Source organism: Schistocerca gregaria, chromosome 1, assembly GCF_023897955.1.
Source record: "Schistocerca gregaria isolate iqSchGreg1 chromosome 1, iqSchGreg1.2, whole genome shotgun sequence".
In the NCBI taxonomy this organism is placed as follows: domain Eukaryota; kingdom Metazoa; phylum Arthropoda; class Insecta; order Orthoptera; family Acrididae; genus Schistocerca; species Schistocerca gregaria.
Genome location: NC_064920.1, coordinates 384476831 through 384490631, shown reverse-complemented (window position 1 = coordinate 384490631; position 13801 = coordinate 384476831). Strand labels below are relative to the sequence as shown.

Sequence of the window (13801 nt, the reverse complement as noted above, 5' to 3'; positions counted from 1 at the left end):
CCATTTCCCTTCTGTGCTCCTCTCCTTTTCCACCCCTCTCCTTTTCCACCCCTGTCCTGTTCCACCCCTCTCCTTTTCCACCTCTCTCCTTTTCCTGTCCCCCCCCTTCCCCCCCCCCCCCCCCCCCCCCCCCGCCCTCTATCTCCCGATGCTGTGCCTGGCAGTGTCTAGTCCCTGCACACTCTGCCCGACAGCACTCTTCTCTCCCCTCACATGTACCCTGCCGTCCCTTCCCTTCCCACTTACCTGACCCACACCAGACTACTATTCAAATGAATATTGCATTACAGTCCGAGCTGCTGTGGTGGCAGTCGTGTGTGTGAGATGTGCTTGCTTGTACAAATGTGTGTGTGTGTTTTCTTTGCTGAAGAAGACTTAGGCCGAAAGCTATATGTGTAACAGGCTTTTCGTTGCACCTGTCTGCAACTCAAGGGGCATCACTGTTGTTAACTAGCCTTGAGAACAATGGACATCCAGCATGATCCATGAGTCCGCTGATCAGTCCACACCAGTGGTCAACCCTCTTACTGTTCGCATAGAGGTTGACTCCTCACCCGTGATAGAGTGGGAGGTCACCTCAGGGTGTAGCAGGCTACAAAAGACTTACCAGTTGGCTGAACATAAGGCCTCCCCAGTTTGTCTGTCAAACAGGTTCCAGGTGCTGTCTGTGACTTACAGTGTCCCTCAGCCAGATGCACTCATTTGTCCTGTTTCAGAGGAAACTTCTCAACCTACAAGCTTCAGGCAGTCACAGAGGGTGGGGTTACTGATGTTTGGAGCTCCAATGTTAGATATATTATGGGTTACCTTAGGAACATGGCTGCCGAGGAGGGGAACAAAGCCAGAGTGCACTCCATTTGCATGCCTGGTGGAGTCATTCCAGATGTGGAACAGGTCCTTCCAGATGCCATGAAAGAGCACAGTGTGCATCTGTATGAAGCGGTGCCACACATCGTTACCAATGATGTGTGTTGCCTTGGATCAGAAAAGAGTCTGTCTAGATTTGAGCTGGTATATGAAGTGGTAAAGGCTGCCAGCCTTGCTTGCAAGGTGAAAGCAGAGCTCACCATTTGCATTGTAGTTGACAGGACCAATTGTGGACCTCTGTTAGAGAGCCGAGTAGCTCCTGAATCAGAGGCTCAGACTGTTCTAAGACAGTGTAGGCTGCAAATTCCTCAACTTGCGCCGTAAGATGGTGGGGGTTTTGGTTCTGCTAAAAATGTCAGGAGTCCATTACACACAGGGGGTGGCTACATGAGAAGTGGGACCTGTGTGGCGTGGACTGGGCATTTCTTAAGTTAGAGGCTGTTGGTGAAACACAAAAAGTGCTTCAGTCTCAAAGTATGCAGGTCAAATGCTGGAAGCAGATAGATCTAGGAACCGTCGTTGTAACAGTTGTAAATTGTCGTAGCCATGTTGGAAAAGTATCAGAGCTCCAAGTAGTAATAGAAGGCACTGATGCTCATATCATTATAGGTACTAACAGCTGACTAAAGCTGGAAATAATTTCAGCCAAAATTTTTGCAAAGCCTAGTGGTGTTCAGAAAGGATAGTAGGCTAAATACAGTTGGAGTGGCATATTTGTTGCTGTTAGGAATAGCTTATATTGTAACAAAATTGAGGTAGATAGTTCTGCTTAAATCAGGAGGTACACATGAAACATCATCTAAAATTGTGCTAAATGCATTCATTGAAAATTATTTTGACCAATTAATTCATGATCCCACTCGAATAGTAAACGGTTGTGAAAACACATTTGACCTCTTAGTGAAAATTAATCCAGAGATAATAATGAGCATAAAAATGGATACAGGGATTAGTGAATACAGGGTTGTCGTAGCAAATCTGATTACCATAACTTCCAAATCCACCAAAAATAAACGAAGATAATGTTTTAAAAAAGAAGATAAAAATTCACTTGACACCTTCCTGAGAGACAATTTCCACTCCTTCCAAATTTACAGTGTAAGTGTAAACCAGATGTGGCTCGAATTCACAGAAATAGCATCGACAGCAGTTGAGTGATTTATACCAGATAAGATAACAAACCATGGACCTTGCCGTTGGTGGGGAGGCTTGTGTGCCTCAACGATACAGATAGCCGTACCATAGGTGCAACCACAACGGAGGGGTATCTGTTGAAAGGCGAGACAAATGTGTGGTTCCTGAAGAGGGGCAGCAGACTTTTCAGTAGTTGCAGGGGCAACAGTCTGAATGATTGACTGATCTGGCCTTCTAACACTAACCAAAACGGCCTTGCTGTTGTGGTACTGCAAACGGCTGAAAGCAAGGGGAAACTACAGCTGTAATTTTTCCCGACGGCATGCAGCTTTACTGTATGATCAAATGATGATGGCGTCCTCTTGGGTAAAATATTCTGGAGGTAAAATAGTCCCCCATTCGGATCTCCGGGCGGGGACTACTCAGGAGGATATTGTTATCAGGAGAAAGAAAACTAGTATTCTACAGATCCCTTAATTGGGCACGTAGGTTAGAAAATTTGAAAAGGGAAATGTATAGGTTAAAGTTAGATATAGTGGGGATTAGTGAAGTTCGGTGGCAGGAGGAACAAGACTTTTGGTAAGGTGAATACAGGGTTACAAATACAAAATCAAATAGGGGTGTTGCAGAAGTAGGTTTAATAATGAATAGGAAAATAGGAATGCGGGTAAGCTACTACAAACAGCATAGTGAACGCATTATTGTGGCCAAGATAGACACAAAGCTCACACCTACTACAGTAGTACAAGTTTAAATGCCAACTAGCTCTGCAGATGATGAAGAAATTGATGAAGTGTATGATGAGATAAAAGAAATTATTCAAGTACTGAAGGGAGACGAAAACTTAATAGTCATGGGTGACTGGAATTTGACAGTAGGAAAATGAAGAGAAGGAAACATAGTAAGTGAATATGGATTGTGGCTAAGAAATCAAAGAGGAAGCCACTTGGTAGAATTTTGCATAGAGTGTAACTTAATCATAGCTAACACTTGGTTCAAGAATCATGAAAGAAGGTTGTATGCATGGAAGAACACTGGAGATACTAGAAGGTTTCAGATAGATTATATAATGGTAAGACAGAGATTCAGGAACCAGGTTTTAAATTGTAAGACATTTCCAGGGGCAGATGTGGACTCTGACCACAATCTATTGGTTATGACCTGTAAATTAAAACTGAAGAAACTGCAAAAAGAGTGGGAATTTAAGGCGATGGGACCTGGATAAACTGAAAGAACCGGAGGTTGTACAGAGTTTCAGGGAGAGCATAAGGGAACAATTGACAGGAATGAGGGAAAGAAAAACAGTAGAAGAAGAATGGGTAGCTTTGAGGGATGAGGTAGTGAAGGCAGCAGAGGATCAGGTAGGTAAAAAGTCGAGGACTAGTAGAAATCCTTGGTTAACAGAACAGATATTGAATGTAACTGAAGAAAGGAGAAAATTTAAAAATGTTTTAAATGAAACAGACCAAAAGGAATACAAAAGTCACAAAAATGAGATCGACAGGAAGTGCAAAATGGCTAAGCAGGGATGGCTAGATGACAAATGTAAGGATGTAGAGGCTTATCTCATGAGGGGTAAGACAGATACTGCCTACAGGAAAATTGAAGAGACCTTTGGAGAAAAGAGAACCATTTGCATGAATATCAAGAGCTCAGATGGAAACAGTGTTCTAAGCAAATAAGGGAAAGCAGAAAGGTGGAAGGAGTATATAGAAGGTCTATACAGGGGCGATGTTCTTGAGGACAATATTATGGAAATGGAAGAGGATGTAGATGAAGATGAAATGGGAGATACAATAATACGTGAAGAGTTTGACAGAGCACTGAAAGACCTGAGTCGAAACAAGACCCAGGGAGTAGACAACATCCCATTAGAATTACTGACAGCCTTGGGAGAGCCAGTCCTGACAAAACTCTACCATCTGGTGGGCAAGATGTATGAGACAGGCGAAATTCCCTCGACTTCAAGAAGAATATAATAATTCGAATCCCAAAGAAAGCAGGTATTGACAGATGTGAAAATTACCGAACTATGAGTTTAATAAGTCACAGCTGCAAAATACTAACACGAATTCTTTACAGACGAATGGAAAAACTGGTAGAAGCCGACCTTGGGGAAAATCAGTTTGGATTCCATAGACATGTTGGAATACGTGAGGCAATATTGACCCTACGACTTATGTTAGAAGCTAGATTAAGGAAGGGCAAACCTACGTTTCTAGCATTCGTAGACTTAGAGAAAGCTTTTGACAATATTGACTGGAATACTCTCTTTCAAATTCTAAAGGTGGCAGGGGTAAAATACAGGGAGCGAAAGGCTATTTACAATTTGTACAGAAACCAGATGGCAGTTATAAGAGTCGAGGGACATGAAAGGGAAGCAGCGGTTGGGAAGGGAGCGAGACAGGGTTGTAGCCTCTCGCCGATGCTATTCAATCGATGCTATTCAATCTGTATATTGAGCAAGCAGTAAAGGAAACAAAAGAAAAGTTCAGAGTAGGTATTAAAATCCATGGAGAAGGAATAAAAACTTTGAGGTTCGTCGATGACATTGTAATTCTGTCAGAGACAGCAGAGGACTTGGAAGAGCAGTTGAACCGAATGGACAGTGTCTTGAAAGGAGGGTATAAGATGAACATCAACAAAAGCAAAACGAGGATAATGAAATGTAGTCGAATTAAGTCGGGTGATGCTGAGGGAATTAGATTGGATAATGAGACACTTAAAGTAGTAAAGGAGTTTTGCTGTTTGGGGAGCAAAATAACTGATGATGGTCGAAGTAGAGAAGATATAAAATGTAGACTGGCAATGGCAAGGAAAGTGTTTCTGAAGAGGAGAAATTTGTTAACATCGAGTATAGATTTAAGTGTCAGGAAGTCATTTCTGAAAGTATTTGTATGGAGTGTAGACATGTATGGAAGTGAAACATGGACGATAAATAGTTTAGACAAGAATAGAATTGAAGCTTTCGAAATGTGGTGCTACAGAAGAATGCTGAAGATTAGATGGGTAGATCACATAACTAATGAGGAGGTATTGAGTAGAATTGGGGAGAAGAGGAGTTTGTGGCACCACTTGACTAGAAGAAGGGATCAGTTGGTAGGACATGTTCTGAGGCATCAAGGGATGACCAATTTAATATTGGATGGCAGCGTGGAGGGTAAAAATCATAGAGGGAGACCAAGAGATGAATACACTAAGCAGATTCAGAAGGATGTAGGCTGCATCAGGTACTGGGGGATGGAGCAGCTTGCACAGGATAGAGTAGCATGGAGAGCTGCATCAAACCAGTCTTAGGACTGGAGACCACAACAACAACAAGTTAACAAATGATGAAGCTGATCCCCCATGGTACACAAAACAGGACAGAGCACTGTCCAGAAACAATTAAACAAAAGCTCAAAATTTAGCACAGACTTCAATGCAAGGTGCTTATAATAGCTTCCATAACAACATTTAGTCCTGAAAACTGGCAGAAAATCCAAAGAGATACTTGTCATATATAAAGTATGCCCGTGGCAAGACACAATCAAAGCCTTTTCTGCTTGATATCAATGCAAATACAATCAATGACAGTGCTGCTAAAGCAGATTTACTAAATACAGTTTTCCAGAATTCCTTCAACAAAGAACACGAGGTAAACATTCCAGAATTTGAATCATGAACAGCTGCCGTATCCTTGTAGAAGTGAAGCAATTTAAATCCCATGATAAAAGCAAGTCTTCTGGTCCACATTGCATTACCAGTTAGGTTCCTTTCAGAGTATACTGATGCAGTAGTTTCATATTTAACAATCATATACAAACACTCACTTGACAAAAGATCTGTACCCAAAGACTGGAAAGTTGCAGGGGTCATACCAATGTTAAAACAAGGCAATAGGAGTAATGCACTACATTACAGGCCCATATCATTAAGGTCGATATGCAACAGGATTTTGTAATGTTTATTGTGTTCCAGCATTAGGAATTACCTCAAAGAGGACAGAGTATTGTCACATAGACAACATGGATTTAGGTAACATTGTGCTGTTTTGAGTGCTGTTAATGAGAGATTTCACATTGATTCCATATTTCTAGATTTCAAGATGGCTTTTAACAGCTAACCTCACACAGAGTGAGGTGGCGCCCTGGTTATCACACTGGACTCACATTCAGGAGGATGATGGTTCAAACCCTTGTCCAGCCATCCTGATTTAGGTTTTTCACGATTTCCCTAAATCACTTCAGACAAATGCAGGGATTGTTGTTGTTGTTGTTGTTGTTGTTGTGGTATTCAGTCCTGAGACTGGTTTGATGCAGCTCTCCATGCTACTCTATCCTGTGCAAGTTGCTTCATCTCCCAGTACCTACTGCAACCTACATCCTTCTGAATCTGTTTAGTGTATTCATCTCTTGGTCTCCCTCTACGGTTTTTACCCTCCACGCTGCCATCCAATATTAAATTGGTGATCCCTTGATGCCTCAGAACATGTCCTACCAACCGATCCCTTCTTCTTGTCAAGCTCTGCCACAAACTTCTCTTCTCCCCAATCCTATTCAATACTTCCTCATTAGTTATGTGATCTACCCATCTAATCTTCATCATTCTTCTGTAGCACCACATTTCGAAAGCTTCTATTCTCTTCTTGTCCAAACTATTTATCGTCCATGTTTCACTTCCATACATGGCTACACTCCATACAAATACTTTCAGAAAAGACTTTGTGACACTTAAATCTATATTTCATGTTAACAAATTTCTCCTCTTCAGAAACGCGTTCCTTGCCATTGCCAGTCTACATTTTATATCCTCTCTACTTCGACCAACATCAGTTATTTTGCTCCCCAAATAGAAAAACTGCTTTCCTACTTCAAGTGTCTCATTTCCTAATCTAATTCCCTCACCATCACCCGACTTAATTCGACTACATTCCATTATCCTCGTTTTGCTTTTGTTGATGTTCATCTTATATACTCGTCTCAAGACACTGTCCATTCCATTCAACTGCTCTTCCAAGTCCCTTGCTGTCTCTGACAGAATTACAATGTCATCGACGAACCTCAAAGTTTTTATTCCTTCTCCATGGATTTTAATACCTACTCTGAACTTTTCTTTTGTTTCCTTTACTGCTTGCTCAATATACAGATTGAATAGCATCGATTGAATAGCATCGGCGAGAGGCTACAACCCTGTCTCGCTCCCTTCCCAACCGCTGCTTCCCTTTCATGTCCCTCGACTCTTATAACTGCCATCTGGTTTCTGTACAAATTGTAAATAGCCTTTCGCTCCCTGTATTTTACCCCTGCCACCTTTAGAATTCGAAAGAGAGTATTCCAGTCAACATTGTCAAAAGCTTTCTCTAAGTCTACGAATGCTAGAAACGTAGGTTTGCCTTTCCTTAATCTTTCTTCTAAGATAAGTCGTAAGGTCAGTATTGCCTCACGTGTTCCAGTATTTCTACGGAATCCAAACTGATCTTCCCTGAGGTCGGCTTCTACCAGTTTTTCCATTCGTGTTAGTATTTTGCAGCTATGGCTTATTAAACTGATAGTTCGGTAATTTTCACAATTGTCAACACCTGCTTTCTTTGGGATTTGAATTATTATATTCTTCTTGAAGTTTGAGGGTATTTCGCCTGTCTCATACGTCTTGCTCACCAGATGGTAGAGTTTTGTCAGGACTGGCTCTCCCAAGGCCGTCAGTAGTTCCAATGGAATGTTGTCTACTCCCAGGGTCTTGTTTCGACTCAGGTCTTTCAGTGCTCTGTCAGACTCTTCACGCAGTATCGTATCTCCCATTTCATCTACATCTACATCCTCTTCCATTTCCATAATATTGTCCTCAAGTACATCACCCTTGTATAGACCCTATATATACTCCTTCCACCTTTCTGCTTTCCCTTCTTTGCTTAGAACTGGGTTTCCATCTGAGCTCTTGATGTTCATACAAGTGGTTCTCTTATCTCCAAAGGTCTCTTTAATTTTTCTGTAGGCAGTATCTATCTTACCCCTCGTGAGATAAGCCTCTACATCCTTACATTTGTCATCTAGCCATCCCTGCTTAGCCATTTTGCACTTCCTGTCGATCTCATTTTTGTGACTTTTGTATTCCTTTTGGTCTGTTTCATTTAAAACATTTTTAAATTTTCTCCTTTCTTCAGTTACATTCAATATCTGTTCTGTTAACCAAGGATTTCTACTAGTCCTCGACTTTTTACCTACCTGATCCTCTGCTGCCTTCACTACCTCATCCCTCAAAGCTACCCATTCTTCTTCTACTGTATTTATTTCCCCCATCCGTAACAATTGTTCCCTTATGCTCTCCCTGAAACTCTGTACAATCTCTGGTTTAGTCAGTTTATCCAGGTCCCATCTCCTTAAATTCCCACCTTTTGGTTCCTTTGAAAGAGCATGGCTGACTTCCTTCCCCATCCTTCCCTAATCCGATGGGAACGATGACCTCACTGTCTGGTCCCATCCCCCAAATTAACCAACCAACCAACCAACTGTACCTCACAAGTGACTTGTATTCAGATTGTGTCCTTATGGAATACTGTCTCAGTTATGCAACTGAATTCGTAATTTCCTGTCAGAGAGGCCACAGTTTGTAATAGTTGATGGAAAATCATCGAACAAAAGAGAAGTGATTTCTGCCATTTCCCAAAACAGTGTTATAGACCTTCTGCTGTTTCTTAGCTTTGTAAATGATTTAGGAGACAACCTGAGTAGCCATCCTAGGTTGTTTGCAGATGATGCTGTCACTTATCATCTAATAAAGTCATCAGAAGATCAAAGCCAATTGAAAAGTGATTTAGATGAGATATCTGTTTGGTGTGGAAGCTGCCAATTGGCCCTAAGTAATGAAAAGTGCTAAGAGGAATCTGTTGAACTTGGGATACATGACAAATCAATGAAATGTGGTGGGATCTTCCCATGAAATTTCAGTCACCAGCTTTCTTCTCTGAATGTGAAAATATGTTGTTGAAGCTGACCTACATAGGGAGAAATGATCATCATAATAAAATAAGGGAAGTCAGAGTTTGCACAGGGAGATATAGATGTTCTTTTTTTCCATGAGCTGTTTGAGAGTGGTTTATTAGAGAGAATTAGTGTGAAGGTGGTTCGGTGAACCCTTTGCCAGGAACTTAAGTGTGATTTGCAGAGTAATCGTTTAGATATAAATGTGGATGTAGATGCAAACCTGCTGATGTTGCACGTAGAAGATGAAGAGATGGAGGAAGTGTATGAGGATACTGAACAGGTAATTTTTATCGTAAAGGAGATGATAATCATGAAGGACAGGTAATAGAGAAAGAAATAGCAGAAAGAGTTACATGAGAATGTGAGCATGGTAGTAGAGATGAGAGAGGAGAAAGACTTATAAGTTCTGCAATAAAATCCAGCCAGTATTAGTGAATACAGTGTTCAAAAATCAGAAGAGGAGGAGGAGGTATACTTGGAAAATGCATGGGGCAAGGGAAGACTCTAGATGGATTACATCAAGGTCAGATAGAGATTCTGAAATTGTAAATTGGATTGTGAGGCGTACCTGGGAGCAGATATTAATCTGGTTTGGTTTGATTTGATTTGATTTGTCTCATCCACTGAGACAAAACAACAGTGGTCTTAGCCTCTTGCTGCCCACACTGAAACTGAATTTATTGTGCAGTACCTCTCCCTGTATTCCTAGAAAAACCAGTTAGTACCTTTTAAGAGTACTAGGATCCCCTTTACTGCATCTCTGTTAGCATCTGTTTCTTCTGGAATTAATGATCTAAATTTATTGTTTCTTTTGGCCTATACTGATTCTCATTGGTAGATTAGTGTGGCGTCATCCCCCATACTACATAATCTGCACTTCGAGGCTCATTTCTCTAAACTCATCATTTGAGCATGTTTCCTGAAGTTTCCAAGGCCAGTCACTAGACCTACCATGAGTTTAACCTGACCCTGTTCAAGCCCAGGATTGGCTCCTAAAAGATAGTTGCTCATTAGCTTGCCATAGTCTTGTTTTTGGATCTTAGTCCAATATTCTATGTGTTGCCTCCTGATCCAGCTATGTAGCTTAGATTGTACCATCACCTTAGTAATAGTTAAGAGAGGTTCTGGGCCAACGAATGGAGGTGTTGCACCTACCTTGGCCAGCCTATGAGATTCTTTATTATCACTAATTCTTCGGTGATCGTGAACACAAAGCAAGTTTACCCTGTTGCTTTCCCCCAACCTCACAAGGGCTTCAAGGCATACTGCAATGATCTAAGAGATGGTTGCAGAGGCTGAAAGAGATTTCGGTACTACTTGGCTGTCTGAAAGAAAGTAGATGCTACAGTCCTTGTAACACCTACATAAATTCTCTTCTGGGCACACTCTGCTAGTGAATATCTCCACTTGGAATGCTGTAGCGAGCTTATGTAATGAATTTGCATTTACAAGTCATCTGACCCATTAGGAAATCAGACTACATTACCTGAACGGCACTGTGATTCTCTCTCCTGCTGGTTCCAACCCCCCTCCCTCCCCCTTCAAGGTTATATAGAAATGTTTATTGTTGGAAGTTATTATATTGGCAACCATCATTTCCCCAACAGGTCCCATGTTTGCCGCATTTAGTATATTACTGAATGATTCTGGAATTCCTTAACTGCTTGCTCTTTGGACTTACACCACTGTTGTTTTACACAAGTCCTCCTAATGCACTTGCGAGCACATTTTGCCTTGGAAAATATATTATTTATGTGACAGGTCCCAGTTAGCGCCACACCCAGGGTTACCCTAAGATACTTCAGTATCTGTCTACTGGTAGAATTTTGTTGAAGAGCTTAAGATTCCAGTATGTGCCCTGGATACATTTTCTTGTGAACAGTAATACAACAGTTTTGCTGGGTCTGACACTTATATCCTGTTTATCATACCAGTGTTGCACTATGTTCAGAGTGCATTGTTCCATTGTTCTAATGTTACTTGCAAATTTGCCAAGTATTACTATAACTCTGTGTGGCTGGACGTGCTTTTCAGTTTTCCTTTTATAACTTTTTTTTACCTAACAACAATCTAATTAGCTAAAACTTTTGTCATATTCTGCACCACAAGTATGCCTGTTGGAATAGTTTGTTCCAGGTTTACAGATATCTATTTGAATTAAAGAATCAAGTATTGTATGTTTTCATGAGTGCTTTAGCCCTTTAAGTGAGATACACTGAGGGGGCAAAAAAAAAAAAAAAAAAAACGCAACACCAAAACATACTTAATGCAGAGTAATGAAGTGTTGGCTGTACATTTGTCTAGGTAACATATGTAAGAGATTAACATTGCAGGATTACAGGTTAATGTAAATTCAAGATAAGTCATTGCAAATGTGAAATGCTGTTACATTAATAACCTGTGTAACTTCCAGAAAGATGCATGCACACATGCAAATGTGCATGTATAGTGTTGTCCAGGTGCTGGACGTCAGTTTGTGTGAGGGAGTTCCACGCCTGTTGCACTTGGTGGCTCAATACAGGGACTGGTTATGCTGTTTGTGGATGGCGCTAGAGTTGTTCTCTGATGGTGTCCCAAGTGTGCTAAAATAGAGACAGATCTGGTGGTTGGCCAGACCAAGGCAACATATCAACACTCTGAAGAACATGTTGGGTTACTACAGCAGACATTATCCTGTTGGAAAACACCCCCTGGAATGTTGTTCATGAATGGCAGCTCAACAGGTCACAACACCTGATTGATGTTCAAATTTGCTGTCAGGGTGTGTGGGATGAACCTGAGAGTGCCCCTTGCTGTCATACGAAATTGCACCCCACACCATAACTCAATATGAAAGTACAGTGTGTGTAGCATGCAGACAGGTTGGTTGCAGGCCCTCGGCTGGCCCCCTCCTAACCGACAAACAGTCATCACTGACACCAAGGCAAAACCAGTTTTCATCAGAAAACACAAGAGACCTCCACCCTGCTCTCCAATGAGCTCTTGCTTGACAGCACTGAAGTTGCAAATGCCTATGGTTTGGGGTCAGTGGAATGCACCCTTTAAGGCACTGAGCTGGGTACTGTCCTCGAAGTAACAAATATGTAACTGTTCATTGTGTCTCTGTGCTGCCAACTGCTGCTTATACTGCTGCTGCAGATGAAGTATGATGCGCTAGAGCCATACGCGGAACATGGAGGTCTTCCCTCTCGGTACTGCCAAGTCGCCATCTGTGCCCAAGTCTTCTTGTGACTGTTCATTATCATGACCACTGCTGCCAACAGTCATGTAAAATGGCTACATTCTTGCCACATCTTTCTGCAATATCACAGAAGGGACTTACAGCTCCTTGTAGCCCTATTGCATGACCTTGTTCAGACTCGGTATGTGTTGATAATGATGTCTTTGTTGCAGTAAAGGCATTCTTGACTAACATCAATTCATTAAGTCCACTCTCAAAGATAACTAATACTCAAGACTGATAAATTCTGTATTTAAAGGAAATCTGATCTGCATCTTCATAGTGGTGCTATTAGCACAACTCTCATGTGACTTGTGAAATTTGAGTATACCTCATCTTTCAGATGTAGAAGCATGCCTAGAAACTTTTGTTTATGTCGCACAACTCCTTCTCCCCCCCCCCCCCCCCCCCCCCCTTCTCAGTGTATATCTGTCCTTGGCATGCTTGTTCCCAGTGGGAAACCAAGAGATGAATACACTAAACAGATTCAGAAGGATGTAGGCTGCATTAAGTATTGGGAGATGAAGAAGCTTGCACAGGATAGAGTAGCATGGAGAGCTGCATCAAACCAGTCTCAGGACTGAAGACAACAACAACAACAACATACATCTGCAGCATTCTGTGGCTAATGGGAATGATGAGATGCAGGCTGCCTTGTGTTAGAATGCTACTAGGTATTGCTTTCTCCAATAGATGGTACCTCTTGTCAGTCAGGATAATAGCCTCAAGTAGTTATACTGTTTTTCAGTGTTTATACCGGTAAGCACACAATCTATGGCAATCATTATTCTGAAGAGGAAATAACTTCTCAAATTGTTCTGGAATTTGCTCATGATTTGCTTGGAAAGGGTTTGGTATATACTGCAACAATTGGTACACTAATCCATATTTGATTGAGAAATTAGTGAGTAAAAACATCAACATTGGTGGTGCCGTGCAACATAATATAAATGTATTTTCTGACTTCTTGAAAAATGACACAATGAAGAAGGGCTTGTTCTCTTGTCTTCAAGTTAACACAGTGACAGATATTTCTAAGTACAAACCACACTAAACCAAGATTTCTAATTACTTTTTCTGTCTGTTGACTCATGTTTATCTTATTCCACTATGGACACCAAGAAATTAGAAATTTCACACTCAGTGTTTCATTTAGTAAACTGGTACTATTTCTATTACTGGCAGACCTTTTTTTAACTGATTAAGGTGAATAATAAGATTCAAACTTTTTGTTTCAGACTAGTTTTAGTTCTGTGCAGGTTGTGTGTTTACTGGGTCCAGTATAGCTTCATTTAATACCTTGGTTAACGTGCTCGTTTCCATTTAAGCTGAATGGTGTAAAATGTTTCTAGAAGATTTGTTTATTATTTCATGTGACTTCTTCATTACATTTCTAGAAATTATACCATTCTTACTTTTATTTAATGAAGATTAAATCATTACAATTTATATGCACATTATTTTGCAGAATATATACCTAGAGTGATTTAATACTCATCATTAGAAGATTCAAATCCTATAGATTTTGTCTTATAATTTCTGTAAGAATTTCAAATAGAACTTAACTGTGTAAAATATTAGCTTTGCCTTAAGTAAGATGTTTTATGTTGTTTATTTT

General features: G+C 40.9%; 1 protein-coding gene across 9 annotated transcripts in view; it reads left to right on the top strand.

Moving 5' to 3' along the window:
• LOC126348631 (telomeric repeat-binding factor 2-interacting protein 1-like) overlaps nt 1-13801 on the top strand; it is a 183681-nt gene that overhangs the window by 42194 nt on the left and 127686 nt on the right. The window lies entirely within an intron of this gene.